Source organism: Arachis stenosperma, chromosome 3 (assembly GCF_014773155.1).
Source record: "Arachis stenosperma cultivar V10309 chromosome 3, arast.V10309.gnm1.PFL2, whole genome shotgun sequence".
Lineage (NCBI taxonomy): Eukaryota > Viridiplantae > Streptophyta > Magnoliopsida > Fabales > Fabaceae > Arachis > Arachis stenosperma.
Window position 1 is genome coordinate 51,370,639 of NC_080379.1, and position 13,658 is coordinate 51,384,296.

The 13,658-nt window shown below is 39.1% G+C and overlaps 1 non-coding gene across 1 annotated transcript; it reads right to left on the minus strand.

Annotated features, from left to right (window-relative positions):
• Window positions 1-347: 347 nt before the first annotated feature.
• Window positions 348-449, minus strand: LOC130972771 (small nucleolar RNA R71). The gene has a single exon (XR_009083934.1). It is a non-coding gene; the product is annotated as a small nucleolar RNA R71 (small nucleolar RNA).
• Between the last annotated feature and the right edge of the window lie 13,209 nt (window positions 450-13,658).

Below are 13,658 nucleotides of genomic sequence, written 5' to 3' on the forward strand. Positions count from 1 at the left end.
ACTACATTTTGCATCCCATCTTTCTTCATATGAACCCAAATGCATGCATATAATAATAAAATCATGAAGAACTCAAACCTAGTACAATTAAAGGGTATTGGAACTCAAATTTAAACTTTTAAGAATTCAAATTCAAAAACATAACCTTATACAAGTAAAATTATATGATTACTAGCCTGAAGTCTAATGGAGTCCACCCAGATGTCTATAGGCTGCTTTTGTTCCCTTTTTCACTCAGGGACAAAGCATCCAAGTGGTTGGAGTCCTTCCCAAAGGAGAGCTTAACAAATTGGGAAGATGTGGTGAATAAATTTTTGGCAAGATTCTACCCTCCTCAAAAAATTAACAGGCTGAGAGCTGAGGTGCAAACTTTCAGGCAACAAGATGGTGAAACTCTCTATGAGGCATGGGAGAGATTCAAGGACTTAACAAGAAGATGCCCACCGGACATGTTCAATGAATGGGTTCAACTTCACATTTTCTATGAAGGTCTCTCTTATGAGTCAAAGAAGGCTGTAGACGATTCCTCAGGGGGCTCTCTAAACAAGAAGAAAACCATTGAAGAAGCCATAGATGTCATTGAGACGGTAGCTGAGAATGACTACTTCTATGCTTCTGAAAGAAGCAACACTCGAGGAGTAATGGAGTTGAACCACATGGATGCATTGCTAGCTCAAAATAAGATGATCACCAAGCAACTAGCAGATCTTATCAAGAAGGTGGAGGAAAACCAAGTTGCAGCAGTCCACTTCATCATCAGCTCAAGAAGGAGTGAATATAGGAGAAGAAGGTGACTGGGAACAAGCCAATTATGTTGGAAACTCACCGAGACAAATCCATGATCCGTACTCCAAAACTTACAACTTTGGATGGAGAAATTACCCTAACTTTGGATGGGGAAATCAACAAGACCAAGGCCAATACCAGAGACGCCACAACCACAATCCCAACAACAATGTAACTTACCAACATCCCACACATAGATCCTATCAACAACCACCTAATCTCAACCCACCATCACTAAATAAGGATAGACTTTCCAAGATTGAGGCTCTACTTGAAGACATATGTAGAGAAGTCCAAGACAACAAGGTGTTTAAGGATGAAGTACGAGCCAATATAAAAAACCAAGGGGAAACCATCAAGAGACTGGAGTCCCAAGTAGGGTATCTATCTCAACAAATTTCCAAACCCACTGATGGTTTTCCAAGTGACATAGAGAAGAACCCAAGAGGAGAAACAAAGAAAGTAAGGTGGGAAGAATACAAGATGATCACCACAAGTGATGAGAGGAGTATGGAGGAAGTAGAACACCTCCAATACAGTCTCCAAAGGAAAATCATGAAGAAAGAAACCATTCACCCTAACCCACACTCAGGGAAGAGCTAAAGAAAAGGGAGATACTGAACCCATATGCACCCTTTCCCCAAAGGCTCAAAGGTGGTGTAGCAAGGAGAATATATTCAAGATTCCTCGACATGTTTGCATCTCTTGATGTAAATATACCATTCATTAAGGCCCTCCAGCAAATGCCCTCCTACATCAATTATATAAAGGAGCTACTAGCCAAAAAGAGTTCATTGAAGGGTGGACAAACAATAAAGATGAACAGGGAGTGCAGTGCTATTATCCAAACAGGGCCACCTACAAAGAAGAAGGACCCAGGGAGTTTCCACATTCCCTGTGCTATAGGAGAGACAATGTTTGATAAAGGGCTCTGTGACCTGGGAGCAAGCATCAACTTAATGCCTCTGTCCCTCATGAAAAAGCTTCAAATCAATGAGCTAACACCAACAGACGTAATCATCAAACTGGCAGACAAAACCCAAAAACAGGCAATAAGAGTGGTTGAGAATGTGTTAGTGAAGGTTGGGAACTACTTCCTCCCCATAGACTTTGTTATCCTAGAAATGGAAGATAATCCTATTCACCCCATCATTCTGGAAAGGCCATTCTTAGCCACAGCCAGAGCACTTATAGATGTAGAGCGAGGGGAGCTAGTATTGAGAATACATGATGAACAACTCACCTTCAATGTTTTCAAATCCTCATAAGAAGCAGATCATGATAACAAGGAGTCAGAGGAAGAGTACAAGAAAGAGCTGATGGAAGAGCCAAACAAGGGAGCACAAGTACCACACCTGAAAACCCCCATTGGCAACAACCAATGTGATCAGAATGAGCAACACCCAAGTGTAATCCAAGAGGATCTAGACCCATCAGAGTCATATGGGACAAGCAACAGAACCCTCCTGAAAGAGAAAACTACAAGGAACAAAAGGACATCAAGGGACACAAGAAAAAAAGTCCCAAGGGGATGGAAAAACAAGAAAATCCCTACAGAAGATTTCTCTCTAGGAGATGAAGTGATCTCTACATACTTTTCATCTATACCACCTCACCTCCCTACTATTCCATCTCAGCTGCCACTAGTGTACACCATCAACAAATTCTTGTCCTTAGAACATGTGGAACTTCTTAATAAAGCCAATGAAAACAGGTTCACGGCAAGGGGGGAAGATTTGAAGCACTACCAACCACCCTGACTAGGGCTAAACGTCAAGCTAATGACGCTAAAGAAGCGCTTCATGGGAGGCAACCCATGTTCTATACCCTCTCTTTTTAATCTCTAATAGTAGTAATAAAGTAAAGTTCATGGATTCTAAATCAATTTCGACAAACAATATAAGCATCCCTACATGCAGCATATAGTACATGACAAGTTTGGTGTTCAAGGCACACCAATAGGGCTTGAACACACTCAAGGGGTATGAGATTCCTTTCGAATCTTGTTGCACTATATGATCACAAACAAGTTTGGTGTTACCAACGTTGCATGCATGGGAGAATAAGTGGTCGATTGATTTGTATCCATGAAAAGCATTTAGTTATTTAGTTATTCTAAAAACAAAAGAAAAAGATTTTAACAGTAGCTATTTCACACTTTAATTCTTCCCACTAAAAATTCAATTAACCATTTTTCATTCCTTTTGTCTGGTATAGGAAATCAAAAAGGGGATTGGTGGTACTTGATAAGACAATCAAAGAAGGGAGATTCGGCCACTATACCAAGGAGACTACACACTTGTCTTCAAGGGGAGTATATTTGGAAGTGTTGCCATGCAACATTGGGAGTTGGATAGCCTTGGAGACCGAATCAAGACCCTCATAAAAGGGGTGATCTTCGTGCTCATCCGATGGCAAACCCCAACCGTCCGTCATTAAAACAACACTATCAATCCACACCCTTCAAACACCCATCATCCTTCTATATAAATGATCCCCATTCTACAACCTCTCCGTACACACTTGTTATTCTCATTCATCTCCCTTCCTTCTCTTGAACACACACACTTCATTCTCCACCAAGAGTTTTCATACACACTCCCATAGTCACATCTTGTGAGCAACAAACATATCAACCAACCTGCATGGCATCATCAAGCTCCAAGAGGCGAAAAGGGAAGGAACCTATAGAGCAGCCTCCTTTCAATGAAAAGAAATTTAGAACTTTTTATCATGCACTACAATTTGGGTGGATGGCTGATAAAGAAGTCATATATGAGTTAGACTTTCAAGTCACAAAAACTGAGTGCCCCGAAATCACAGAGAAGGTGGAAAAACGTCGATGGGAGCTCCTCACCAATCCGATTACAAGGGTGAACGCAACTCTGGTAAGAGAGTTTTATGCAAATGCGGTTAGACATAACAAGGCAGATGAATTCTATACAAGTTTTGTGAGAGGGGTAATGGTGGATTTTAGTCCCATGAACATCATAAGAGTGCTAAAGCTGCGAACCATACCCTTTGCAGAAGAGAGCTATCACTCAAGAATAAATAACAACCCTAACCATGACCAGATTATGAAAGACATCTATGTGCAGGGAGCGGATTGGGACAGAGACCCCCATGGAAAACCCAGATTTATAAAAAGAGGAGACCTCCTTCCTGAGGCTAAGGGGTGGTTCGAAATTGTAAGGATATCCATCCTCCCAGTCGGAAACAACTTAGAGATAAACCTTAAGAGAGCAACAATGGTGCAATGCATAATGAAGGGAGGAGAAATCAAGGTTCATGAACTCATAGCCCAAGGTATTCGGAAGATGGCTGAGAAGAGTGATTCTAGAGGAAGGTTAGGTTACCCCAGCACTATTCTCCGTCTTTGCAACAAGGCTGGGGTGGTGTTCAAAGATGGAAATCTCGAATGGATCAAAGTTGGCCTTCCAATTACTTTTCGTCGGATACATGATGCTGCACCTCCCCTACCTCAACGAAGACTACGAAAGAGGCCAGCCCATCGAGCTGAAGAAGGACAGCATCCGTAGGAGCAAGCCCCAGCCACCTTAGACATGCACCAACTACAAGAGGCTATTGATACCTTGTCAAGGCAATATATGGAAAATCAAGGGGCACAGAAGGAGCTTCAAATGCAAATAATGGATCGCCAAGAAGAGTCACTCTCTAGATGGATGAATCAGCAAGGGGAATGGCAAAAACAATTGATGGAACAGCAATTGGAACAAGGGAGACAATGGAGTGAGTCCTTCCATAACTTGAACCAAAAGCAAGATCAACAACAAGAAGCCATCCAAAAGCTAATCAACATCCAAGCACATCAAGGTGCACACATTCATGAGATGCATAGAAAACAAAGAGAACAGGAAGATCTTTTCGATGAATACAGAACATTTTTGGAAGGGGTTTACATGAGTGAAACTGGATATCATGTAAACACCCAAGCCAGGCTTGGGTACTTAGTCGGACAACTACCTGTATTACATCCTGGGATCACAAAATATGAGGACGTAAAGGATGAATTAGCATGAGTGGAATGAGAAAGGGCCGAAAAGAGTCATGAATCAGTAAGGAAGGCACTAGAAGATTAGAAAATAGCCAGAATGAATCGGATGAAAGGAAGCACAAGTGGACATAAATAAGACAAGGAAGCAAAAGAACATGAGCATTCCAATAAGTGAAAGGTGGTGGAGTTCCTTCTTAGTTCTATCTCTTTCAAAGCTTTAAATAAGGAAAATCATGTATGAAATAGAACATGCGTCCATAGTAGCTTAGGAATCTTCAATTATGCTTTAAAATTTTTTTTGCTTAAGTCCATGCTCACTATTCTAATGTCCCTAGTTTTCATTTTCATCTTGCTTATATGTATGCTTGTCCTTTAAGTTAATTAAAAAAATGTTATGAAAAGAACAAGAGTGGAGTTATCTTGTGAAGTGAATTCTGAATGTTTGTGGTAGAGTGATTAATTAGCTAAATTGGTTCACCAACAAGGTAGGAAGGCAACTATCTATCCTGAATCCTATGCTTGAACCACATCCTATGAGACTAACCAAATAATAAGATCCCAATAAGAAAAGAGAAAGAGCAATAAAAGTTGAAAAGGAAAGAAAAACAATAAAAAACAATGCTAGGCACCAAGGGTTTAAAGATTGAGGCATGTGTCTGTGGTGTTCATGTACAAAGGATATGCTTTGATGAATAAGCTCTTAGGGGTGCCTTATCACTTGGTAACTTGGATTAACTAATACGGGATTATCAGTTGAAAGTCCACTATCAAGAGTGACCTTTGCCACAAAACACTTAGTAACCCAAAGAGGTGCTGGACACGAAGGTCTCAAGAAAGAAAAATAACAAACCATGTCCCTGTGGTGTGTATGTATGGGGGAAAGAGACTTAAGGAAGTAAGTCCTTAGGGGTGTTTTAACACCTAGCACCTTGAACCAACTGGTTTGGGAGTGTTGGCTGAAAGCTTATCATAAAGAGTCGCCCTCTTACAGAGCACTTAGCCTAAAAAGGAATGCAATAAACCTTGGAAAAGAAGGAAGGATAAAAAACTAGGAAGTCTCAAAGGATGCAATCAAGAGAGTGATCAAGGGCATGATAAATGCCAGAAACCTAGTAATAGAATGAACCTAAGTTGCTATGCATGAAACCCCATAAACCAAGAATTTTACTTTTATATTGATCATCTTGTTTCTTTCATTCATTCTTCCTATGTTTTAGTACTTGCTTAGGGACAAGCAAGCTTTAAGTTTGGTGTTGTGATGCCAGGGCATCTAGGCCAGTTTCACTAACCTTTTCTTTACTGTTTTAGGGTAGTTTCATGCATTTTCTTAGTGAATAAGGCAAGTTTTTGGATGAAAATACACTCACACCTTGATTCAAGCAACTATTGTGAATTTTACATGATTTCATATGGATTTTGCAAGGATTGAATGACAAATTGATGTTGCATAATCTCATGACTTGGGCTAGAGCTTTGATGCACTTTATTTGCTTGATTTCAGGACAAAGGAAGCAAGGAAGAACCACGCTAGTAGCCACGTTAATCTAGTTAACGTGACCACTAACATGGAATGGGAATGAGCTTGCAACGTTAATGAGAAAAGTGATCACCAATAACGCCTGCGAAGCCATCATAAGCCCATGTTAATTGCCACGTTAACTAGCTTAACGTGGTAGTTAACATGGAGAAAAAGAGAGCTCCAGCATTAGTGGTAAACGTGAACACCACTAATGCTCCAAAAGTTGGTAATTAGCCACGTTAAGAGTCACGTTAACTTAGTTAACGTGAACTCTAACGTGGAAGGGAGGAACAATGCCAATGTTAGTGACACTCACCTTTGTCACTAACGTTGGATCAAGCTAGCATTGCCCACGTTAGTGGTCACGTTAAGACCACTAACGTGAAAGTTAACGTGGAGCTAAGATTGATGAGCCAACGTTAGTGACACTCACCTTTGTCACTAACGTTGGAGATGGCATTCACTACCACATTAGTGGCCATGTTAACTTAGCTAACGTGAACTCTAACGTGGAGAGTAGGGGCATTTGGAGCATTAGTGACAAAGGTAAGTGTCATTAACGCACTCGAAGATGAGGCATGCCCACGTTAAGAGCTACGTTAGTTATACTAACGTGAACTCTAACGTAGGGACAAGGGGCACAAGGCAACATTATTGGAAAAGGTGATTCCCAATAACGCTTACGAAGGTTCATAAGGCAACGTTAGTGGTCACGTTAGTGCCACTAACATTGAAGTTAACGTGGATTATATGGGGTTGGAACGTTAGTAAAAAAAGGTGATTACCACTAACGTTCTCGAACCCACATTCTCACTTAACGTTAACATCACTAACGCCCATGCCTAACTCACACTTTTCTGCAAGCTGAGCCCACTAAAGATTATAACTGCTTCAACTCAAGATCTAAGGCCCACATCCAAGACTTAAAGAACTCACTAGAAGATCAAGAAGTGTAGAATATATAGGAGTAGTTTTGAACTATAGAGAAGCTTGGCACTTTGGAGAACTACCCTCTGTATATTTACTTTTCTGCATTTTTACTAGTGAAGGATGTATTCCTTTCTGCCATTTTCCATTCCCAGATCTATGAACAACTAAACCCCTTTCATTGGGTTAGGGAGCTCTGTTGTAATTTGATGGATCAATTATAGTTTTCATTCTTCTTCTTCTTTCTTCTCTTTTGATTTACTAGAAAGCTTTCGATCTTAATTCAATTAGTTAATTGTCTTGGAAAAGAAAATCTCCATAATTGGATCTCCTCTGAGCCTTGGAAAAGGGATGAGGAGATCATGCTAGAAATGCTTTCTCATGTTGGACCAAATTGGGGTCTGGGCGGATATAGTGACATGTAATCCTCCCAACACTTTGATTTGAAAATACATGTGGTATAATCAGTGACCATATTTCATCTCTTCTCATGAGCAATTAAATCAAGGAATTGGGCAATTGTTCAAGCTTAGAGAGATTGGATTGCCAAGGAATTGGGATCCAATCACTTAAGATTGCCAAGGAGATCAATAGATGCATTGATTGAGGAAGAGATGAAAATGAATTTGATCTGGAGAATGCAACATCTCCTAAGCCCAATGAATTTCCATTTCTGATCTTACCCATTCTCTTTACTTTCTGCCATTTATTTCCATGCTCATTTTCCCAAATCCTCATTTAAGATTCTGCATTTTATTTTCTGCTATTTACTTTCCCGCCATTTAATTTTCTGCAATTCTCAAACTATACTCTGTTTAGCTCAACTAGCATACTCTTCCAACTAAAGTTGCTTGACCAATCAATCCCTATGGGATTCGACCTCACTTTATTGTGAGTTTTTACTTGACGACAATTCGGTATACTTGCCGAAGAGAAATTTGTTGAGTGACAAGTTTTCGTGCATCAGAAATCCTATCCTAGTTATCCTTAGCAATTGTGATGAGAATTGTTCATTGCTCCCACTTAGTTAACCCTCAACGAATGAAGAAAAGTCAAGTGGACTAATCAATTTGATTCCTCAAGTCCTAGTCAACTCCTAAGGAAAGACTAGCTTTAGTGGAATCCAAATCAATCAGCAACTTTCAATTATCAATCAACAAAGGAGTTTGATAACTCAAGTGTTACCAATTACTCAACCAAGCTAAGAACATAGAATCCTACTCTAACATCCTTCTAAGCATTTTGTCAAGTACTTGGAGGGCATAACATAAAAACATAGAAAAGCAATAAGAGATAATAAAATCCAAACAATCAATTGCATTAATATGGAAATTGAATCTAACAAAAAAGTTCACAAACTAAAGTAATAACAATAAGTAATTAATAAGAGTAGAAGAGAAATCCTAAATCCTAAAACCTAGAGAGAGGAGAGAGCCTCTGTCTCTAAAAACTACATCTAAAACTTAAAATTGTGTGAATGAAAAAGTTAACGATTGAATGAATTGATTTCCTCACTCTGTAGCCTCTAATCTGTGTTTTCTGGGCCAAAAACTGGGTCAAAAATAGCCCAGAAATCGCTCCCAGTTAATTCTGCAACTTCTGCACGTGGCACACATTACGCGTGTACGTGGGTCACGCGTACACATCGTCTGGTGAAATCCCTAGTCACGCGTACGCGTCAGTCACGCGTACACGTCGCCTCTCTTTTGCGCTGGTCATGCATACGCGTCGTCCACACGTACGCATCACGTCCCGCTGGTCAGCTTCATTATTCCTTTGTGTTCCTTTCATTTTTGCAAGCTTCCTTTCCATTCTCCAAGCCATTCTTGCCTTGTAAAGCCTGAAGCACTTTAACACAGATCACAACATCGAATGGTATATAGAGGAGTTAAAATTTGATAATTTAAAAGCTCTGGAAGCGAGTTTTCAATCATAGCATGAAATCAGGAAGGCAACGTAGAACATGTAACTTTTATGACTAAGTGTAGGAATAATCTGATAAATTCCACTCAATTTAGCACAAAATAAATTATAAAATAGTGGTTTATCACTTATATATATATATATATATATATATATATATATATATATATATATATATATATTGTGGAACATGTTTTAAGCTAAGAACACAAGCATGTGAGTTTTGAGCCTAATGGTGTGATTACATCTTATAACCACTTATTTTCCTTCTTGTGTGCATTATTCTCTTTCTATGATTATGATCTTTGATTTGTTTAATTCTTTATGTCCATTATTCCTTGTATACATGCATTTATATAATTGAGGCCATCATTTCATTAGCTCACTTACCCAAATAGCCTTACCTTTTATCTTCCATTGTTAGCCAACTTTGAGCCTACGATTAATCCCCTTTGTTCTTAACATTAGCACATTACAAGCCTTAAAGCGAAAAACAATAATTGTCCTTTATTTGGATTTTTGATTAGCTTAGGCTAGTGAGTTTGTGTAACATTCAAGTGTGGGAAATTTTGGGACATTGGTTGGGAAAAGGTGTGTGTTGTATTTTGTTGAAAATCATGGGAATTGGGTACATACTCATGTGTTAATTAAATGTAAAACCATATGCATTGATACTTTTGTACATCCTTTATTGCAAAAAGAAAAAAAATGAGAAAATAAAAAGAAAAAAATATACATATACAAAAGAAAAAAATAGAAAGAAAAAAAGAAAAAGAAAAGAAATAAAAGGGGACAAAATGCTCCAAAGTGAAGCTCAATAATAGTCAATGCATATGAGTTGTGGTAAAAAAAAAAAAGAGAATGCATGAGTTTGTGAAAAAGTGAAGAATGGGTAGTTAGGTTAGCACTTAATTGTATAGGTTGTCATAGGTTAGGTGAGAAGTTTAAGCTTATCAAAGATTCAAATTCAAGCTCACTTAACCAAATATGCATCATACCTTGATCCTAACCCCATTACAACCTTGAGGAAAGACCTCATGATATGTGTATGCATGCATGAAATAATTGTTGATTGATAGATGAAAAACAAATCTTGGAAAGCATGATTCGAGGAGAATTGAGTGAATCAACCCTATACACTTGAGCGACTAGAGTGCAAACACTTCCGGTGAGGGTTCGATTGCTCAATCACATATTTTCACCTAGAATCATCACTTTTCTTGCAAGTTTATAAAATCTTTAATAACTCAATTCAATTGTGGCTTGGCTTAGTTATTAATACCCTTAGCCCTTATGCTTATATTGGTTTTCTTGGGAATTGATTTATTTTGACCAAGTACTTGCATCCATTTAGATTGCTGCATATAGGTAGTTGCATATAGTTAGTTTACATTGAATAAATGATAGTACCCTTTGTTTCTCTTTCTTGGTTAAGCATGAGGACATGCTTGGTTTAAGTGTGGGGAGATTTGATGCACCACTATTTCATGGTACATCTTGTGCTTAATTTAGGGGATTTTATCACCTTTTACCCACATTTATTCAATGAAATAGCATGGTTTCATGATTTCTTCTTAAATTGTGCTTAAGTGTGAAAACATACTTTTTGGACCTTTAATTGATTAATTTTAATTCACCTTTGATTCCATAGATGCCTTGATGTGTTTGTTAAGTGAATTCAGGTTGAAAAGGGCTAGGAATGGATCAAAGGAATGAATAGGAAAAGCATGCAAGTGGAGAAATCATAGGAAACCAAGGATTTGGGGATGCTGAGATCGACGCGTAAGCGCAGCAAACGCGCACGCGTGGAAAATGAAGTCGCATGGCGACGCGTACGCATACATGACGCGTACGCGTGGATAGCAAAATGCCAAACGACACGTACGCGTGACCCACGCGTACGTGTCGATGCTCGCACGTGACCTCATTAAAGTGAATCTGCTAGGGACGATTTTTAGGCTTCCCAGGCCCAAATCCAACTCACTTCTGATGCTATTCAACCCAAGGATTGAAGGAGAAGTTACTAATTAGTCATAGTTTAGTTTTAGAAGTAGTTTAGGGTTAGTTTCTAGAGAGAGAAGCTCTCTCTTCTCTCTAGAATTAGGATTAGATTTAGATCTAGATCTACTTCTTCTACTTCTTCTCTTTTGCTTTGGATTTCCTCTTTCATCTTTAATTGTTCTTTTGTGGTTGTAGAATTTGATGCATGGAAACTTGTCTCTTAACAAATTTCCCTTCGGCAAGTATACCGAATTGTCGTCAAGTAAAAACTCACAATAGAGTGAGGTCGAATCCCACAGGGATTGATTGGTCAAGCAACTTTAGTTGGAAGAGTATGCTAGTTGAGCTAAACAGAAGGTAGTCGGTATTACAGGAAATTAAATAGCAGGAAAGTAAATGGCAGAAAATAAAGTGCAGAATCTTAAATGGGGATTTGGGGAGATGAACATGGAAATAAATAGCAGAAAGTAAAGAGAATGGGTAAGATCAGAAATGGGGAATTCATTGGGCTTAGGAGATGTTGCATTCTCCGGATCAAGTTCATTCTCATCTCTTCCTCAATCAATGCATTCATTGATCTCCTTGGCAATCTTAAGTGATTGGATCCCAATTCCTTGGCAATTCAATCTCTCTAAGCTTAAACAATTGTCCAATTCCTTGATTTAATTGTTCATGGGAAGAGATGAAGTGTGGTCACTGATTATACCACATGTATTTCCAAATCAAAGTGTTGGAAGGATTACATGTCACTATATCCGCCCAGACCCCAATTTGGTCCAACATGAGAAAGCATTTCTAGCATGATCTCCTCGTCCCTTTTCCAAGGCTCAGAGGAGATCCAATTATGGAGAGTTTCTTTTCCAAGACAACTAACCAATTGAATTAAGATCGAAAGCTTTCTAGCATATCAAGAGAAAAAAAAGAGGAAAAAGAATGAAAACTATAGTTGATCCATCAAATTACAATAGAGCTCCCTAACCCAATGAAAGGAGTTTAGTTGTTGATGGCTCTGGAAATGGAAAATAGTAGTGAAGAATACATGCTTAGCTAGAAAAATGCAAACAGAAATTAAATATACAGGGGGTAGTTCTCCAAAGTGCCCAGCTTCTCTATAGTTCAAAACTACTCCTATATATACTATTCTTCTTGATCTTCTAGTGAGTTCTTCAAGTCTTGAATGTGGGCCTTAGATCTTGAGTTGAAGCAAGTACAATCTTCAGTGGGCTCAGCTTGCAGAAAAGTGTGAGTTAGGCATGGGCGTTAGTTAGGACGTTAGTGGTGTTAACGCTAAGTGAAAATATGGGTTCGAGAACGTTAGTGGCAATCACCTTTCTCACTAACGTTCCCACCTCAAAATAGTCCACGTTAACTTCAACGTTAGTGGCACTAACGTGACCACTAACGTTGCCTGATGATCCTTTGCAAACGTTATTGGGAATCACCTTTTCCAATAACGTTGCATTGTGCCCCCTTTCCCCACGTTAGAGTTCACGTTAACTAGGTTAACGTGGCTCTTAACGTGGGCATGCCTAAGCTTCGAGAGCGTTAGTGACATTTACCTTTGTCACTAACGCTCCAAAAGCCCCTCCTCTCCACATTAGAGTTCATGTTAACTAGGTTAGCGTGGCCACTAACGTGGTAGTGAATGCCATCTCCAATGTTAGTGACAAAGGTGAGTGTCACTAACGTTGGCTCATCATGCTTAGCTCCACGTTAACTTTCACGTTAGTGGTCTTAATGTGACCACTAACGTGGGCAATGTTGGCTTGATCCAACGTTAGTGACAAAGGTGAGTGTCACTAACGTTGGCATTGTCTTTCCCTTCCACATTAGAGTTCACGTTAACTAAGTTAACGTGACTCTTAACGTGGCTAATTGCCAATTTGTAGCGTTAGTGGTATTCACTTTTACCACTAACGCTGGAGCTCCCTTTTTCTCCACGTTAACTACCACATTAACCTAGTTAACGTGGCAATTAACGTGGGCTATTGATGGCTTCGTAGGCGTTATTGGCGATCACCTTTTCCATTAACGCTACAAGCTTGTCCCTATTCCACGTTAGTGGTCACGTTAATTAGGTTAACGTGACTGCTAACGTGGTTTCTTCTTGCTTCCTTTGTCCTGAAATCAAGCAAATAAAGTGTATCAAAGCTCTAGCCCAAGTCATGAGATTATGCATCATCAATTTGTCATTCAATCCTTGCATAATCCTTATGAAATCATGTGAAATTCACAATAGTTGCTTGAATCAAGGTGTAAATGAAATTTCATCCAAAACTTGCTTATTTCCTAAGAAAATGCATGAAACTACCCTAAAACAGTAAAGAAAAGGTCAGTGAAACTGGCCTAGATGCCCTGGCATCACAACACCAAACTTAAAGCTTCCTTGTCCCTAAGCAAGTACTGAAACATAGGAAGAATGAATGAAAGAACAAGATGAACAAATAATTATAATAGAAGTTAAATCCCTGGTTTATGGGGTTTCAT